At 41.0% G+C, this 6,000-nt stretch overlaps 1 protein-coding gene across 2 annotated transcripts in view; it reads right to left on the bottom strand.

Moving 5' to 3' along the window:
• The window catches only part of LOC115212743 (5-aminolevulinate synthase, nonspecific, mitochondrial), a 127,930-nt gene that overhangs the window by 61,291 nt on the left and 60,639 nt on the right, over nt 1–6,000 (bottom strand). The window lies entirely within an intron of this gene.

Raw genomic sequence — 6,000 nt, 5'->3', positions numbered from 1 at the left:
AGCCTCGCAGTTCACCCCCAATAAACCTACATACTTAGTCTTTCTTACTACCCAACTCACTCTATTTAGTCACACATATACACACACTTTATCGTTTTATATTTTATCGTAGGGATACAGTATTGAATGCGTGTAGAGTTTTTTTTATATGAGTACAAGTATTACAAGTATATACACATGAATGCATGAATGTGGTAACCAGGATTACGCAACCAAATCTAAGGATTTCAAGTAATCAGCTTAATTTGATCCACTGCATTGAATGAAATAATGAATGGACGATACCTGAAATTGTTAAACAGTAGCCATCAACATAAGACTGTCTGCACAGCTAATTACGTCAATTACCTTTTATCACATATATATCAAGTGGGGCCTTTTTGAAAGTTCATTTGGGCTTGTGACATAAGGTTGAAATTTGTTGGTTCACTCCATTCCCTTATGTTTGTTTAAAATGAGGTGGTGAACGATAAAATTTTCACTTCCTATATGCTGTTGCTCCTTCAGAAATCCCTTAATTTTTTTTTTTTTTTTTTTTTACCTTTTTCTGAAATTTTATTATTATTTTTTAACCTTCAGACCTTGATTTTCAAATATTTCAAAGTTTGACAGTGATAAGATGCTCTGTTGTTTGGTGTGGGTTTTTTTAAAGATTTTTATTTTCAATGATTGAAGAGATTTTTAAGGAGACATTACTCTTTTACTTGTTTCAGTCATTTGACTGCGGCCATGCTGGAGCACCGCCTTTAGTCGAGCAAATCGACCCCGGGACTTATTCTTTTGTAAGCCCAGTACTTATTCTATCGGTCTCTTTTGCAGGACCGCTAAGTGATGGGGATGTAAACACACCAGCATCGGTTGTCAAGCAATGCTAGGGGGACAAACACAGACACACAAACACACACACACATATATATATATACATATATACGACAGGCTTCTTTCAGTTTCCGTCTACCAAATCCACTCACAAGGCATTGGTCGGCCCGGGGCAAAAGCAGAAGACACTTGCCCAAGATGCCACGCAGTGGGACTGAACCTAGAACCATGTGGCTGGTAGGCAAGCTACTTACCACACAGCCACTCCTGCGCCTATATTATTATAATATAGCATATTATCATAATATAGCATCCTCACAGTATTTCTCTTTCAGAAGTTAGAGCTCCACATTCTCAGCCTGTAATTCTTTTGCATTGTTAACTCTTCATAACACTAGATATCATCTTTACTTTTGTAGAACAGCCAGAGAAATTTATGGTTCTTCAAGAAATGCTTTAAGATAAGGTAGAGAATATTTATTGCTACACTAGTTTTTTTCATCATTATCATATGGTAAATGTACAGTGGAGGCGCAATGGCCCAGTAGTTAGGGCAGCGGACTCGCGGTCATAGGATCGCGGTTTCGATTCCCAGACCGGGCGTTGTGAGTGTTTATTGAGCGAAAACACCTAAAAGCTCCACGAGGCTCTGGCAGGGATGGTGGTGATCCCTGCTGTACTCTTTCACCACAACTTTTTCTCACTCTTACTTCCTGTTTCTGTTGTACCTGTATTTCAAGGTGCCAGCCTTGTCACTCTCTGTGTCACGCTGAATATCCCTGAGAACTACGTTAAGGGTACACGTGTCTGTGGAGTGCTCAGCCACTTACACGTTAATTTCACGAGCAGGCTGTTCCGTTGATTCGGATCAACCGGAACCCTCGTCGTCGTAACCGACGGAGTGCTTCCATCCATGGTAAATGTGATAGACTATCAGAATTAGCAGAATTCTGGATAAAATCCCTGGTGGTTTTTAGCTATTATTCTTTAGATTCTGAGTTCAAATCCTGCAGTAGTTAACTTTACTTTTCCCCTTTCAGAATTAAAGATCATTAGAGAAGGGTTGATCTGAGACTGTAATATCTGTGATTATTAAAATAATCATTGGTTGAGCTAAGACTGCAGTTTAAGTGGGTTTTCGAGTAAACTCTGACTGATCTGAGATTTCAATATAATTTCACTTCTTACTTGGCTTGATGGGTCTTCTTCTCAAGCATGACATAATTTGTCTTATGAAGAAAGGCTGAAGACGCTCGACCTTTATTCTCTAGAAAAACGCTGCCGCCGTGGAGATCTCATTCTCGCTCACAACATCATAAGTGGAAAGTGTAACCTCTCGAAAGAGCTGTTCTTCACTCCTGCTCCAGAGCGTCGGCTGCGGAGGTCATCCCGAAAAGCTCTACCTGCGACGATTTCATCTCAATCGAAGGAGAGGGGCTTTCTCCGTCCGGGTTGTGGATCCGTGGAACAAGTTGCCAGACGAGATGGTGAAGATGCCGACGACCGCTCGGTTCAAAGTCTCCCTTGACCTCAAGTGGCCTGAACTCTTTACATGAACACCACCCTGTACTTAACTCCATGTCCCCCTACATGGCCTTGCTTTTTGCTTTTTGAGCCAAAAAATTAACTAACTAACTAACGAAGGCCTCGATCATTCGTCATTGCCTCCGTGAAGCCCATCACTCGAAAGGAGCTTTTTGCATGCCACCGGCATTGGCCATTTTGCCTCTGTGAGGCCTAACACTTGAAAGATGTTTTTACGTGTCACTGGCACGGGTGCTAGTTACAGGACACCAGCATCAGCCATAACTATGATTTCACTTGGCTTGACGGGTCTTTTCAAGCATAGCACATCACCAAGGGTTGCATCTATGTGGCCCAAAGTTTGAAGATCATGCTTCATCACCTCATCCCATGTCTTCCTGAGTCTACCTCTACCACAGATTCCCTCCACAGTTAGAGATTGGCACTTATTTACACAGCTGTCGTTGTCCAAACACTTCACATGACCATACCAGCACAGTTGTGTCTCTTGCACACCACATCTGATGCTGTCTATGCCCATACTGGCTCATTTCTTTCAAGCCTACACATGTCCTCAACTGTCACAATCCATATACACACACACTACAAGTTTCCGTACAGTTTCTGTTTATTATTTTCTTTCAATCACAAGGTATTAGCTAGCTTGAGGCTACAGTAGAAGACCCAAGTTTTATCTGTGTGGTGCCCTGGACTATGCAATGAGATAAAATTTAAGACTATGTAATAACAAAGCAAACTTTGGAAATATTATAATGAAAGTTTTGAAGTTTTTAAAAAGAAAATAGTAAGATTTTTATAATGGTATGAATACAGCAAACTTTCAAAAGACCCTACAATTGGGAGAATTTTAAATTTATTTCAAAATTCAAGAGTATCTTATAAGGTCAAGCCCCTTGTAAGCCATGAAATGAAGTATAACTAAGGCAAACAGATATTTTAACACCCAAGAGTTTTACTGAAAGTAAGGCAAAAGTAGGCACAACTTTTTAAGTAACTGACATAGTTTGTCCAAATTATATGTGTTAGTAGAATAACTCTTTCTCCATACATAGCTTCCTTTACAAGCAATGTATTAGCAACATTGTTGAACGTGGCTCTTGAATACCCTTAGAAAACATTTAGGTGTACACTTTTGTATCTATTTTTTTCTCAGCCACTTTCACTTTGTGTCAACAAATTGTTGTCCCTGAAGACTGTCATTCATTGGATTGAACAGATGGAAGTTGGAGGGCACTGGATCCAGACTGTGTGGTGGATGGAGTACCAGTGATCCATTCAAGTTGCTGAGTACTTAATTTGGTCTCACACTGTTGTAGTGAATCATCATCATCATCATTTAGCGTCCGTTTTCCATGCTAGCATGGGTTGGACGGTTCAGCTGGGGTCTGGGAAGCCAGAAGGCTGCATCAGGCCCAGTCTGATCTGGCAGTGTTTCTACGGCTGGATGCCCTTCCTAACGCCAACCATTCCGTGAGTGTAGTGTAGTGGGTGCTTTTTACGTGCCACCCGCACAGGTGCCAGACGGAGCTGGCAAACGTCCACGGACGGATGGTGCTTTTTACGTGCCACCCGCACAGGTGCCAGACGGAGCTGGAAAACGGCCACGGACGGATGGTGCTTTTTACGTGCCACCAGCACGGGGGCCAGGTGATGCTGGCAACGGCCACGAACGATGAATATGGATTAATTATCAAATGCCAATTCTGTCGCTTTCTCCTAATAGCATTTTAATGCTGTCTTGAGCATCTCACTGTTCCTGGTGCAACCATATTCCAGAAAATCCAGATGACTGATGCTCTTGTTATCTCTCAAAATGGTCACCATGACTTTCTATGCCGATTGCTGGCTCTTGAACTTCTTAGGTATTGGAGAAGAGATGGCATTCATTCCATGGACTGAGCTTATATTTCCAGATCAGAAAGATATGGCCACATTTCATCCCCTGGCACCAGATCAGAAAAAAAGTATCTTCGTTAGCTTCAAAAGCTTCCTGCAAATCACAGCAGACTTCTACACTTCTCTCTTTCAAATCAGGTGTCAACACTTTTCTATACACAACATTTTCCACCATCTTCAGTAATTCATTGTGACCATAGTCCAGTTGTGCAGCAAGCTCATGGGCTATAGCTCATCTGTCCATGCTAATCAATTTGTCCACTTGCTGGTGGTCTGTGTCAGTGGTTGCAGTTGATGGTTTGCCCCTGTGTGGTTTGTTTTCAATGCTGATTTCCCCTCCTTCAGTGTACAATACTCTTGTCAAATGAGTCATCTTGAAAAACAACAAGTAACTTTCTGAGGACATTGGACAACTTGTATCTTTGCTTCTTAAAGAACTCTATGATGGCACATTGCTTCAGGTCGGAACCCATTATTTGCCATCTACAAAGAACAGGAAGAAGAGTTACTATAGAGAGGCACGTAAAAAGCACCATCTGAACGTGGCCGATGCCAGCGCCGCCTAGACTGGTTTCTGTGCTGGTGGCATGTAAAAGCACCAACCGATCGTGGTCGCTATCAGCCTCCTCTGGCACCTGTGCCAGTGGCACGTAAAAAGCATCCACTACACTCACGGAGTGGTTGGCGTCAGGAAGGGCATCCAGCTGTAGAAACACTGCCAGATCAGACTGGAGCCTGGTGCCGCCTCCTGGCGTCCCAGACCCCAGTCAAACCGTCTAACCCGTGCTGGCACGGAAAATGGATGTTAAACGATGATGATGATGATGATGATGAAGCGTTAGTCTACCAGCATGTACAATATGAACGACTTATATCAGTCAAAATAGTCATCTGTGAATCATACTTAATGTAAATACATCATTGAAAGGCAAATTTACTGCAGTATTCATACAAAGATGATATTTCTTATAGATGTGCTCATCTTAACCGACTGTGAATGTATACTACTGTCAAAGCTCAATGAGATTGAAATGCATCTAGCATTCTCACTAGCCATTGCTGAGACAACTTTTGTTTCCTTCTGATACATATTGTGTCAATAAATCTAGCACTTCTCTAAGATGAATACTACAGTAAATTTGCCTTCCAACAATGTATTTACATTAAATATGACACATAGATGACTATTTTGTGTTAATACTATTTCTATTGTATATAATAGATTTTTATTCAACTGGGAGACTTCTTAATACCAGTGAATGTTTTCCACTGTTTTTCTAGTTATTAAGGGTGGCAAATCTCATCCAAGCAAATGGCTAGCTGTGAGTACATGCCTTTGACAAGGCCAAAATGCATCTGGTGTTCTCTTTAGCTGCTACTGGGATGATTTCCACCTGCCTCCAATATATGTCCTTTTAAACACAGCACATCCATAAAAGGTATTATCTCTGGACAAATATTACAGTAAATTTGCCGTTCAATGTTGTATTTACATTAAGTATGAAACACAGATGGCTATTTTGATTTGATACTGCTTCTGTTGCATATGATACACTTTATGTCAGTTAATAAGAAACCTAAACCCTCATTTTATTTTTGTCAGTAAAAGTACAAAACTGTTACAACAATATACAAACTTGCTAAACTCAGTCTTACGACAATACAGGATACAATAAACAAACAATACAAGAACAACAAAACAAAACACTCACTGTCCGGTTTGTTACTTAAGGAGAGTTT

This window comes from Octopus sinensis, linkage group LG6, assembly GCF_006345805.1.
Source record: "Octopus sinensis linkage group LG6, ASM634580v1, whole genome shotgun sequence".
Classification (NCBI taxonomy): domain Eukaryota; kingdom Metazoa; phylum Mollusca; class Cephalopoda; order Octopoda; family Octopodidae; genus Octopus; species Octopus sinensis.
The sequence above is the reverse complement of the archived record's forward strand: the minus strand, read 5'-3'. Positions and strand labels throughout refer to the sequence as shown.